Here is a 13948-nt window from a genome sequence, read left to right on the forward strand (position 1 = left end):
GCTCCAAACCCCCAACCTCCTGCCCCAACCCTGAGCCCCCTCCCTCATTCTACCTCCTGTTCAGACCCTGCACCCCAACCCCCAGCCTTCTCCTTCACACCCAGCCCTGTGCTCAGTGCACCCCCACCCTCAGCTCAGTGCAGAGCAAGATGAAAAGAATGGGCTAGAACCAGGGCGAAGGTAGGTACCCACTCTATGTGGGCAGAAGTGGGGGGGGGAATCCTATTTACCCCCTCCCCAGCCCTGCTGTGCTTGCAGTTTACCCCCAGCCCCTCTCTTGCTCCAAGGACCAATCCTAGCTCCTGCCCCAGTGTGCTTTTGCCCTCAGACCCTGCCTTGCTCCAGTCAACAGGGACTAATACTCCCCCCATCCCCTGCTGTGCTCATCTTGCACCTGTCCCCTGCCTCACTCCAGCTGGGGACCAATCCTTCCCCCCGCCCCCCATGCCCAACTGTCAGGGTGGATAAAAATCAATGACTTTTTAAAAAAAATCAAATAATCTGATTTTTTTAATTTAAATTGGATTTTTGAGGAAAAATATCTAAAGATAGTTTTAATTGAGGTACATTATATCTCATCATGATATAGGGATTATAAAGTTTAATTCTATAGTATTAAACAATTGATTCATGTCATGTTTAAGAAAAGTTTTGTGAATGAGTTCCAACAGTTCATGGATTAGGGACCCAATCTTCTGGGGTTCCACAGGCTTCTGTATAGATTATTTAGGTTAATTTTTCTATCTACCCAATGGGACTCAGTGTTCAGACTGGAAGATACCATCAGAGATGCTTAGTTTTGCAGTTCTCAAACTGTGGATTTGTGGTCCAGAGGTAACATAGAATCATAGAATCATAGAATATCAGGGTTGGAAGGGACCCCAGAAGGTCATCTAGTCCAACCCCCTGCTCGAAGCAGGACCAATTCCCAGTTAAATCATCCCAGCCAGGGCTTTGTCAAGCCTGACCTTAAAAACCTCTAAGGAAGGAGATTCTACCACCTCCCTAGGTAACGCATTCCAGTGTTTCACCACCCTCTTAGTGAAAAAGTTTTTCCTAATATCCAATCTAAACCTCCCCCATTGCAACTTGAGACCATTACTCCTCGTTCTGTCATCTGCTACCATTGAGAACAGTCTAGAGCCATCCTCTTTGGAACCCCCTTTCAGGTAGTTGAAAGCAGCTATCAAATCCCCCCTCATTCTTCTCTTCTGCAGACTAAACAATCCCAGCTCCCTCAGCCTCTCTTCATAAGTCATGTGCTCTAGACCCCTAATCATTTTTGTTGCCCTTCGCTGGACTCTCTCCAATTTATCCACATCCTTCTTGTAGTGTGGGGCCCAAAACTGGACACAGTACTCCAGATGAGGCCTCACCAGTGTCGAATAGAGGGGAACGATCACATCCCTCGATCTGCTCGCTATGCCCCTACTTATACATCCCAAAATGCCATTGGCCTTCTTGGCAACAAGGGCACACTGTTGACTCATATCCAGCTTCTCGTCCACTGTCACCCCTAGGTCCTTTTCCGCAGAACTGCTGCCTAGCCATTCGGTCCCTAGTCTGTAGCGGTGCATAGGATTCCATCCTAAGTGCAGGACCCTGCACTTATCCTTATTGAACCTCATCAGATTTCTTTTGGCCCAATCCTCCAATTTGTCTAGGTCCTTCTGTATCCTATCCCTCCCCTCCAGCGTATCTACCACTCCTCCCAGTTTAGTATCATCTGCAAATTTGCTGAGAGTGCAATCCACACCATCCTCCAGATCATTTATGAAGATATTGAACAAAACCGGCCCCAGGACCGACCCCTGGGGCACTCCACTTGACACCGGCTGCCAACTAGACATGGAGCCATTGATCACTACCCGTTGAGCCCGACAATCTAGCCAGCTTTCTACCCACCTTATAGTGCATTCATCTAGCCCATACTTCCTTAACTTGCTGACAAGAATACTGTGGGAGACCGTGTCAAAAGCTTTGCTAAAGTCAAGAAACAATACATCCACTGCTTTCCCTTCATCCACAGAACCAGTAATCTCATCATAAAAGGCGATTAGATTAGTCAGGCATGACCTTCCCTTGGTGAATCCATGCTGACTGTTCCTGATCACTTTCCTCTCATGTAAGTGCTTCAGGATTGATTCTTTGAGGACCTGCTCCATGATTTTTCCAGGGACTGAGGTGAGGCTGACTGGCCTGTAGTTCCCAGGATCCTCCTTCTTCCCTTTTTTAAAGATTGGCACTACATTAGCCTTTTTCCAGTCATCCGGGACTTCCCCCGTTCGCCACGAGTTTTCAAAGATAATGGCCAAGGGCTCTGCAATCACAGCCGCCAATTCCTTCAGCACTCTCGGATGTAACTCGTCCGGCCCCATGGACTTGTGCACATGTGTTAACATGCTTGTTAACAGGAATAAGGTTTTAAATAAATAATATAGAGAGGTGAGAAATAACAGACCTCAACTCTATTGTCCCTCTGCAAATTTGTGGACACAGGGTCAACCCCTTACCTCTCTTTAAAAGTGAAAAGTTTCAAAGAGTTCAATGAATAGAAGATTGTTGGGGGAGGAAGAGATCTGGACAAGGAAAAGAAGTCCGGAGATAAATGTGAGAAGTGAGGGACACATGCTTTTTGTTAAACTATTATGTTTGCTGTTGAAGAAAAATATCCAGAATACTTCACGTTGTTGTTTTAGTTAAATAAAACAATTTAAATATCTGTCTGATGATGTTCTCCTCCTAATACAACCTGGCAAGAAAATCCTCCAAATATTATTAATGATTATCATGTTGAGCTGGAGAGAGTTCACCTCCCAATAACTTCCTAAATATCTGCGTCAGTTACCTTTGGTAAATGAAATAACCAAACGCTCATTCATGTTGTGACATAGCTGTAAAACGCATCTGAAAAGTTTTCAAAATAAATCACGGTTTAAAAATGTATAGTGTTTCCCTTCTAAAAACCTATATCAATCTCTGAGTTGTGAAGAATATGTATTAAGGTTATAACAACCAACAAGAATGCACTTTTATGTAGAAAACCATGATTAAATGGAGCCTTCCTGATGAGTGATTTAAATCAAATCCACCCTGCCTGCTGTGCTCTTGCCCCGGCCTCTTCATTCCCCAGGGGGGCCCACAAATATGTTTGGATCCAGGCCCACAAAAGGTTAATCCAGCCCTGCCTTTTGCCCTGTCAGGAAGCAAACAGAGGGACTCATCCCAGAGTGGGAAGGAAGCCTCCATTCCCCCCGTCAGCCCCATGGGGCCTGTCCAGCTCTGCTCAGACTCCCCAAAGCAGAGCCAGCAGAAATGAAACTGACAGAGGCTCAGAACCACCAGGCGCTGTCAGGCAGGAAGCAGCCATTTACCAGCTGTGCTGGGCGCAGCAGGGTCTGTCCAACAGCTGATCCCGCCCTTGATTCCCAGCCCTGTTCCCCAATGCCCCCTCCCCCTCCCCCAAGACACTCAGCTCCCCCTGCTGGCTGCTGAAAACCTCCCTCTGTATTAAATGTGCAGAGGGCCCAGAATGTCCAAGGCTCCTTGTTAATCCCCCTCCCTGCCAGTCCCCCATGCACAGGCTTTGAATCTCACTCACCTGCCAGCCCCTTTGTGCCAAGCATGGCCCCCTGAAACTCCCCACTGCACAGGGGTCCTCCCATGCCTGTGGCATAAGGGGCCTGCTCCCAGCCACGGGGTACTGCATGGACCCTGGCTGACACGGGGTGGCCCCTCACGCTGGGTGCTACACCAGCCCTGATTGAGATCGGGCCACCCCTAATGTGCCGGGTGCTGCACAGCCCCCAGACGAGGTCAGGGGATTTCCCCTTTTGCACCAGGTGCTGCACAGCCACCAGGTAAGGCAGGTTTTGTTCAATATCTTCATAAATGATCTGGAGGATGGTGTGGATTGCATCCTCAGCAAGTTTGCAGATGACACTAAACTGGGAGGAGAGGTAGATACACTGGAGGGTAGGGATAGGATACAGAGGGACCTAGACAAGTTAGAGGATTGGGCCAAAAGAAATCTGATGAGGTTCAACAAGGACAAGTGCAGAGTCCTGCACTTAAGATGGAAGAATCCCATGCACTGCTACAGACTGGGGACCAAATGGCTCTGCAGCAGTTCTGCATAAAAGGACTTAGGGGTGACAGTGGACGAGAGTTGGATATGATCAACAGTGTGCCCTTGTTGCCAAGAAGGCCAATGGCATTTTGGGATGTATACGTAGGGGCATAGCCAGCAGATCAAGGGATGTGAGCCTTCCCCTCTATTTGACATTGGTGAGCCTCATCTGGAGTACTGTGTCCAGTTTTGGGCCCCACACTACAAGAAGGATGTGGAAAAATTGGAAGGAGTCCAGGGGAGGGCAACAAAAATGATTAGGGGACTGGAACACATGACTTATGAGGAGAGGCTGAGGGAACTGGGATTTTTTAGTCTGCAGAAGAGAAGAATGAGGGGGGATTTGATAGCTGCTTTCAACTACCTGAGAGGGGGTTCCAAAGAGGATGGATCTAGACTGTTCTCAGTGGTAGCGGATGACAGAACAAGGAGTAATGGTCTCAAGTTGCAGTGGGGGAGGTTTAGGTTGGATATGAGGAAAAACTTTTTCACTAGGAGGGTGGTAAAACAGTGGAATGTGTTACCTAGGGAGGTGGTAGACTCTCCTTCCTTAGACGTTTTTAAGATCAGGCTTGACAAAGCCCTGGGTGGGATGATTTGATTGGGGATTGGTCCTGCTTTGAGCAGGGGGTTGGACTAGATGACCTCCTGAGGTCCCTTCCAACCCTGATATTCTATTGTTCTATGATAGTGTAGTGGAAGAGCCGTACATCAAGTAGTTGTGGCCGAGTGGTTAAGGTGAGAGATTACAAATCCATTGGGGTCGCCCCGCGCAGGTTCAAATCCTGCCAACTACGGAAGCTTTGGGCTGTTATTATTACTGTAGTCTTAGTGCCTGAGCATCCACAGTGTGAACTGGAGCCAGATCTGGCCTCTTAGGCTGTCTACTCTGCTCTGACACTTCTCTAGCACCTTGGGTAGACAGTCACTACACTGACTGGAGGTGTTTTCCCATCCCTGTAATAGTTACATGGGGAGAACAATTCTTCCTTTTATTTAGCACTATCTAACCAGGGCTTAGATAAGCTTTTCACACCCTGAGACACGTAGCTCTGCCAGTTAAGTGCCCAGCGTGCACCAGCCCTTAGATCCCTCTTAGGATTTCCATGCAGGCACTGACCTGTGAGAGGAAAACATCAACTCACAAACATAGGGACTGAATTCCCCAAATTTAAGCTCTCTGCACTTTTGAGAAAGTCACAAAATTCAATTCATTCCTGCTAGGACAGAGAAAAAAATAAGTGATACTAAGTTTTTGGCTTGATTAAATAAAGTTAAGGGTTTAATTACTACAGTAAAAATATGTACGGATTCCTCTAAATAACACCATAACTTGAAATAGAAACAGAGACAAATCTTGTCAGTGAAGACTAATTTAACAAATGATCTTCCCCTTATTAATTTCCACTGTGCCCCCACTGCAGGTCTGGGCCCCTCCAGTGTAACTGCTCTGCATTCGCCTTCCTGTTAGAATTGGTTTTGGACATTCCCACCTTTGGAAAATTGTGCAATTCAGAATTTGAATAGTGACCCCAGCTCCTTCCTGCACCTGCTCTACATCACTACACAGCACCTTCTCCACCTGCAGAGTCACCCGCAGGGTTCAGCAGGGACCCCTGGCAAGGACAGTGGGTGCAGCTAACAGCCCGGTGTGCCTGGCAGTGAGGCAGGGGCAGCCCGAGGCTGGAAGCTCTGAGTCAGCTGTGGAGAAGCAACCCCCCCCACACACACAAGTACAGAGATTGAATTCCCCAACTTTAGCATCATGACGCCCTGTAGAAAGCCCCACGTGTCCGTTGTTTTTTCACAGGGCGATGCAAAAATCAGGTGACACCAATTTTGAAGTTTGAGTAAATAAAGTTTCGGAGATAGTTATTAAGCTCCCAAAAATATGCCAAAGATCCGTCTGCATAACACCGGAAGGTGAAATAGGAACAGAGACAAACCTTGTCAGCAAAGGCTGATTTCCCAAAGATCCTTGTTAGAATAGAGGTATTCAGGCCTGCCTGTAAAACCTATACTTTAAGAGTACAGGCTTTTTTTTTATCACAGTGTATTTTTACTGTGTGTTTTCATCACTTAGCTAGTTACGGGGTACAAAACAAAGAATCAAAATCACAGTCTGCCTGTGTGCAGGCCTTCTCTCCCCAGGAGAGTCTGAGGCTGGGTTCTTAGGCTAAGGCCTTTGGCTAAGCTGCAGGGGCAGCCATAAACTGGGAAGCGAACGGTCACATCCTCACATCCCCAACCCGTCCCATTGAAATACGGTGGTATTGGACGGTTAGGAACATGATCCTCTCCTGATAGTGCCCATCACCACCAGATACAGAAACAGATCTTAAGAGAGCCTCCTGTCTGGCAAGAAATCCCTTCTCAATGGTTGTGGTTGTGAAACCCTCATTTCAATATGTTTTATCTTTACGGCCCCCACTTTTCTGTTGTCAATCTGTCTGGTTCTCTAATTGTTTCTGACTGTTGTATAATTAATTTTGCTATGTGTAAGTTCATTAGTGTAGTGGGATATAATTGGTTAGAGAATTATGTTACAATATATTAGGATTGGTTAATTACATTTCAGTAAAATGATTGGTTAAGGTATAGCTGAGAATATTACCATATAATCTGGAGTCAAACAGGAAGGGGAAGTGGAAATTGGAATCATGTTTGCGAAGTGGGGGAATGGGAACGGGGAACAGAGACACAGGCAAGGCTCTGCAGCGTCGGAGCCGGGAAGGGGGACGCGGGATAAACGCTTTGCAGTGTCGGGGCTGGGAAGGGAACGGTGTATAGAGATAAGCCCCAGTGATGTGAAGGGCTTCAGAATATGCTTCCTTGGAAACTAACCCCAGGAAACATCACATTGTCTGCACTTCAGACTTCTGGTCTTTTGCTGCTTGCTGCTTGCGTGACAAGAACTGGGGAAGAGGGCAGGGGAAGAGAAAGCCCTCTAACAAAATGGCTACCTTGCTCCTCTCCCTCCCCAGGCGTCAAGGATCTGCAGGACTCGAGGCTCTGCTTGAGGGATCCTGGCACAGCGGCTGGTGGGGGAGAAAGGATTGTAGATTCTGACCTGCACTCTGGAGAGGAGGGATTAATTAAAGGGGGCATTTTTGAGTCCTTCCCCATCCTCAGTGTCCCCTGGGCTGGCATTCTACCCTCCACAGGGCCAAGCAAACAAGTGGGTGAAGCCATTTGGTTAATGAAAACCAGTGCTCCAGGTGAGGCTTGAACTCACAACCTCAGCATAGCTCCTCTCAGCACTGCCCTATAAGTACTGCGCACTAACCAATTGCACCACTGGGGCACCTGGCTATTGCTGCTCTCCCAGGCCCCTAGGGTGAGAAAGGCGAGGCGTGACCCCCCCAAAACTTCTCAGTGGAGCTGAGAGTGGGAGGAGACAAGTGTTGGTCCTTGGTGGGGTGGGTTTTTCTGAAGGGTTCCCAGCACCATTTGACCCTCTTGTTCTTCTCTGTGCGATACCAGAGCTGACTGAGACTCAATGGAGAGTCTTGCTGCAGATCAACAGATCTGAAATCCCCGAGAACCAGGTCTAAGCGTTAGTCCTGCTTTGGGACAGAGTCTCTCAGGCAGGAAACTGCCGAGTCTGCACGAGACGTGAGGCTCCCTCGCTAACAGCTGAGACCAGTGAGAGCTGTGTGAAGTGCCGGGACCCAGGGGTGTGTGAACAGGGGGCACAACGCCCCAGAACTTTTAGAAATGGGAGGGCTCTGCCTTACCACTTTGTAATGACCGTAAGGGCGAGGGAGGGTGGGGAGGGGGCGGAGAGCAGTGATCGGGAGGCGGGGTCTTGGGGGGAAGAGTCAGCGCAGGAGTGGGGCCTCGGGGAGAAGGAGTGATGCAGGTGCGTGGCCTCAAGAGGAAGGGATGGGACTACTGTTCGGGCTCTGCTGGCCGCTACTTTTAGGGAGCCTGCACCTCTCTTAGTGGGACCGCAAGACATCCCAGAGGAGAGAGGGTGGCCAGCAGAGCAGTGACAGGGTGGAACAGCAAGTGACCGGCAATGTGGGCAGACAGGGGAGGGAGAAAGGGGCTTTCCCCTCAGGAGGTGAGAGGTGATCTCTGGGTTTTCATTGACCTAGGACAGCAGCTGGGAGTGAGGTGCAGTGAAGGGAGGGGCACTTCCAAAGAGCTTTTGGTCTCTGGATTTCAGAGCCCGAGGCAAAAGGACACCGCCCAGCGTACTGTGGGCGGGTCTTTTGCTCATAGTGTCGTGTTATGAATCCTGATTGTGGTGTTCTCCAAAGTTAAGACAAGGTGATTTTCCTCCTTTTTATTAAAGTTTCTTTTCTCCACTCAGTGCTGGTGAGTGGGGAAAGTATGGCTTCTTAGAGGCACCCAGTGGCCCTGGTTAGTTTCCCCAGATTACTGGGTCGGGGCTTAAGCAGATTGTGTGCTGTACTGTTGAAGAGGAGCCCCAAGCACCCGAACAGGGAATTGTAACTTCAGCCTTCAGATTAAGAGCCAGATGAGGGAAGAGCATCTTCGCAAGCAGGCTGGGTAACCTAGTGAGGAGGGCTTTAAACTAGGTTCACCAGGGGAAGGAGACCAAAGCCCTGAGGTAAGTGGGGAAGTGGGATACCGGGAGGAAGCAGGAGCAGGAGCGCGCGAGAGGGGAGGGCTCCTTCCTCATACTGAGAAAGAGGGACGATCAGCAAGTTATCTCAAGTGCCTATACACAAATGCAAGAAGCCTGGGAAAGAAGCAGGGAGAACTGGAAGTCCTGGCACCGTCAAGGAATTAGGATGTGATTGGAATAACAGAGACTTGGTGGGATAACTCACATGACTGGAGTACTGTCATGGATGGATATAAACTGTTGAGGAAGGACAGGCAGGGCAGAAAAGGAGGGGGAGTTGCACTGTATGTAAGGGAGCAGTATGACTGCTCAGAGCTCCAGTATGAAACTGCAGAAAAACCTGAGAGTCTCTGGATTAAGTTTAGAAGTGTGAGCAACAAGGGTGATGTCGTGGTGGGAGTCTGCTATAGACCACCGGACCAGGGGCATGAGGTGGACGAGGCTTTCGTCCGGAAACTCACAGAAGTTACTAGATCGCAGGCCCTGGTTCTCATGGGAGACTTCAACCACCCTGATATCTGCTGGGAGAGCAATACAGCGGTGCACAGACAATCCAGGAAGTTTTGGAAAGTGTAGGGGACAATTTCCTCGTGCAAGTGCTGGAGGAACCAACTAGAGGCAGAGCTCTTCTTGACCTGCTGCTCACAAACCGGGAAGAATTAGTAGGGGAAGCAAAAGTGGATGGGAACCTGGGAGGCAGTGACCATGAGATTGTTGAGTTCAGGATCCTGACACAGGGAAGAAAGGAGAGAAGGAGAATACGGACATTGGACTTCAGAAAAGCAGACTTTGACTCCCTCAGGGAACTGATGGGCAGGATCCCTTGGGAGAATAACATGAGGGGGAAAGGAGTCCAGGAGAGTTGGCTGTATTTTAAAGAATCCTTATTGAGGTTACAGGGACAAACCATCCCGATGTGCAGAAAGAATAGTAAGTATGGCAGGTGACCAGCGTGGCTTAACAGTGAAATCCTTGCTGATCTTAAACTCAAAAAAGAAGCTTATAAGAAGTGAAAGATTGGACAAATGACCGGGGAAGAGTATAAAGATATTGCTCGGGCATGCAGGAGTGAAATCAGGAAGGCCAAATCACACCTGGAGGTGCAGCTAGCAAGAGATGTTAAGAGTAACAAGAAGGGTTTCTTCAGGTATGTTAGCAACAAGAAGAAAGTCAAGGAAAGTGTGGGCCCCTTACTGAATGAGGGAGGCAACCCAGAGGATGTGGAAAAATCTCATGTACTCAATGCTCTTTTTGCCTCTGTCTTCACGAACAAGGTCAGCTCCCAGACTACTGCACTGGGCAGCACAGCATGGGGAGGAGGTGACCAGCCCTCTGTGAAGAAAGAAGTGGTTCGGGACTATTTAGAAAAGCTGGACGAGCACAAGTCCATGGGGCCGGATGCGCTGCATCCGAGAGTGCTAAAGGAGTTGGCGGATAGGATTGCAGAGTCATTGGCCATTATCTTTGAAAACTCATGTTGATCTGGGAAAGTCCCAGACAACTAGAAAAAGGTGAATGTAGTGCCCATCTTTGAAAAAGGGAAGAAGGAGGATCCTGGGAACTACAGGCCAGTCAGCCTAACCTCAGTTCCTGGAAAAATCATGGAGCAAGTCCTCAAGGAATCGATTCTGAAGCACTTAGAGGAGAGGAAAGTGATCAGGAACAGTCAGCATGGATTCACCAAAGGCAAGTCATGCCTGACTAATCTAATTGCCTTCTATGACGAGATAACTGGCTCTGTGGATGAGGGGAAAGCAGTGGACGTGTTGTTCCTTGACTTTAGCAAAGCTTTTGACACGGTCTCCCACAGTATTCTTGCCAGCAAGTTAAAGAAGTATGGGCTGGATGAATGGATGATAAGGTGGATAGAAAGTTGGCTAGATTGTCGGGCTCAACAGGTAGTGATCAATGGCTCCATGTCTAGTTGGCAGCCCGTATCAAGTGGAGTGCCCCAAGGGTCGGTCCTGGGGCCAGTTTTGTTCAATATCTTCATAAATGATCTGGAGGATGGTGTGGATTGCATCCTCAGCAAGTTTGCAGATGACACTAAACTGGGAGGAGAGGTAGATACACTGGAGGGTAGGGATAGGATACAGAGGGACCTAGACAAGTTAGAGGATTGGGCCAAAAGAAATCTGATGAGGTTCAACAAGGACAAGTGCAGAGTCCTGCACTTAAGATGGAAGAATCCCATGCACTGCTACAGACTGGGGACCAAATGGCTCTGCAGCAGTTCTGCATAAAAGGACTTAGGGGTGACAGTGGACGAGAAGCTGGATATGAGTCAACAGTGTGCCCTTGTTGCCAAGAAGGCCAATGGCATTTTGGGATGCACATGTAGGGGCATTGCCAGCAGATCGAGGGATGTGATCGTTCCCCTCTATTCGACATTGGTGAGGCCTCATCTGGAGTACTGTGTCCAGTTTTGGGCCTCACACTACAAGAAGGATGTGGAAAAAGTGGAAGGAGTCCAGCGGAGGGCAACAAAAATGATTAGGGGACTGGAGCACATGACTTCTGAGGAGAGGCTGAGGGAACTGGGATTGTTTAGTCTGCGGAAGAGAAGAATGAGGGGGGATTTGATAGCTGCTTTCAACTACCTGAAAGGGGGTTCCAAAGAGGATGGATCTAGACTGTTCCTAGTGGTAGCGGATGACAGAACAAGGAGTAATGGTGTCAAGTTGCATTGGGGGAGGTTTAGGTTGGATATTAGGAAAAACTTTTTCACTAGGAGGGTGGTGAAACACTGGAATGCGTTACCTAGGGAGGTGGTGGAATCTCCTTCTTTCAAAGTTTTTAAGGTCAGGCTTGACAAAGCCCTGACTGGGATGATTTAGTTGGGGATTGGTCCTGCTTTGAGCAGGGGGTTGGACTAGATGACCTCCTGAGGTCCCTTCCAACCCTGATATTCTGTGATTCTATGATTCTATGTGCAACCAGCTGAACTAGCCAGGCCGCCTAAATGTATTCACCCGTCCACCACAAGAGCAAGCCCTGGGTGCTTCTCAGAAGCTGGGGAAAAGCCTCTTGGGGAAATATCTCTTGCGCCACCGCCAAAAGGACCCCTTGAGTGGGAACGGTCAGAGGCCTCATTGGGGGGCTGGCTGTGCTTTCCTACCACCTTGTGATGCTGGCCGCAGAGAGAATGCTGGTCTGTGGGTGGCCTTCAGTGGGGGTTCGGCATGCCAGGGAGCAGGGAGCAGGCTGTCTGTCTGTCTCTGTAGCTGTCTGCCGGCCACACATAGGCATGTTCCTCCTCTCCTCTTGCCCCACCCACGGTTGCTCTGTGCCTTTTAAGCCTTCCCTTGGAGCTGTCAGCACCAGCCGCCTCTGCTCTAGATGCCCAGAGGAGGAGAGGTGCGCTGGGCTCCAGCCTGGGACTCTTCCTCCCTCCTGCCTAGCCCTGACTATGAAGCCTGTCCCTGGCACTCCTTTATTCAAGCACCATGTGGGCAAGAGGAAGAGGTGGCAACTGCAGGTAGAAGGACCAAACTTGTGAGCATCAGGTGAAGCAACGAGAAACACAATGTTCAGGTGTCTCTAGCCAGACTGTTAAGTTCCAGGGCCCCAACCTATTGTAGCCAGACCACTGAACCAGCTGGACCAAAGACCTATCTCCAGTGGGCATCAGTCGCCCAGGAAGAGGGAAAAAATTCACTCTGGTTCACCCAGAGACACGGAAACCAAGCACCCTAAACTCTAAGGCTTTGCAGCAAACCAGCATAGCCTCAGGAGGTCCCACTGAGATTTCAACTCAGATCTCAGGATTCAGAGTTTTGCGGGCTGACCATTACACCATGGGACCTTCTAGCAGTTCCATTTCTGGACCCCTGTGACTCTCAGCTGGCTGGCTAGCACTCTGCACTTATTGCTTCCCTCCGGCTGCTTCCTCTTGCAGGACTCTCTCTCCTCCATCAACTGTAGCCCTGCACTCCCGGATCTGTGGGTCCTGCCCTGAGTCCCTGCATCCCCCTGCTTTGTCTCTATTCCCTGCAGGCCGCAAAAATGTCCGGGGAGGCCGCCCCTCCCCTCACTTGGTGATCCTGCTCAAATCGTCCAGCTGCAGCCCCATCTCCTGGAACTCGGCCAGCTGACACTTGATCCAATTGTACAGCATCCCACAGCCTCCCCCTGGGTCTGCCCCTCCTGGTTATTCCTTATAGGCTGACCTGACCCCCCTTCCAGGCCCAGATTCGCCCACTAATCATCCTACTGGCACTCAGAGCCACAGACATGGAGGTGCTGGAGGAGGGAGGTGTGACTCTAGGGTGGGGTTCTTCTCTAAAGATGGCTGGCAGAAAGGTGGTGCTCAGCTCTGTCAGTGACCTGCCCCGTTGCCTCGCTGCCAGGGGATGCAGACAGTTCTGTAAAGTGCATAAAGGGAATATTTGGTTCCAAGTGAATGTGAGGAATGTGAAATTATGAGAGGGAATTTCCATCCCTCCTTCACTTATGCAGCAGGGCTCCAGTGGCCTAATGGATAAGGCATTGGCTTCCTAAGCCAGAGATTGTGGGTTCAAGTCCCATCTGGGGTGAAAAGCTGCTTTCTTCTTCTATATTGCAAGGAAAGCCTTGGTCTTATTTTCACCAAGGAAGCCGGGAGATGTTGGAACACAAAGTACTGGATCTTGGGAAGAATCCCCCACAAATGTCATCTTCCACTCGACAAACGCTTTCTAAACCCATCAGTAGCAAACAGTTAATACTAGTGTTTGTCTGAGAACAGAGTGAAGGGGAGTGTTTACTCCAACGTGTCAATGAACCAAACAGATGGAAAGAGCAAGGCCGTTCTGAAAGAGAATGGATCTGTCCGGAGACAAAGCAGAGCCTGAGGATGAGCAATGGTGTGAAAAGAAGAGGTTCAAATGTGTGTTAGATGTTAGTTAAGTTGGTCTGGCAAATTTAAAGAAAATACCAATGCCCTTAGCATGATGCGGACACTGGCTGTTTCTGACCTTTTACTGAGAGTTCATTGAGAAACATTTTCCTTAATTATGTTATGGAATAAAGGGTGTCTTGCCCTTCGAGACAACATGGCTACATGGCATGGGGCCAATGCGCACCTCCCAGCCAACTGCTAGAGAAGACAAGAGCAACACAGGCAGGGATGGCAGCAGGGCAGGCTGCAGCTCCAGGAAGATGGTGGTACCAGGTCTCATCAATGGGGAGGTGGCCACCCCAGCATGCACATGGTTGAGCCAGCAAGTGTGGTGTGTGCTGCA

The 13948-nt window shown here is 49.3% G+C and overlaps 1 long non-coding RNA gene and 2 other non-coding genes across 3 annotated transcripts in view; 2 read left to right on the forward strand and 1 right to left on the reverse strand.

The window, feature by feature from the left end:
* The window catches only part of LOC141999978 (uncharacterized), a 695529-nt gene that overhangs the window by 585054 nt on the left and 96527 nt on the right, over positions 1-13948 (reverse strand). The window lies entirely within an intron of this gene.
* TRNAC-ACA (transfer RNA cysteine (anticodon ACA)) lies at positions 4845-4926 on the forward strand. The gene has a single exon. It is a non-coding gene; the product is annotated as a tRNA-Cys (tRNA).
* On the forward strand, positions 13189-13261 carry TRNAR-CCU (transfer RNA arginine (anticodon CCU)). The gene has a single exon. It is a non-coding gene; the product is annotated as a tRNA-Arg (tRNA).

The sequence above is a fragment of the Natator depressus genome, chromosome 16, assembly GCF_965152275.1.
Source record: "Natator depressus isolate rNatDep1 chromosome 16, rNatDep2.hap1, whole genome shotgun sequence".
Taxonomy (NCBI): Eukaryota; Metazoa; Chordata; order Testudines; family Cheloniidae; genus Natator; species Natator depressus.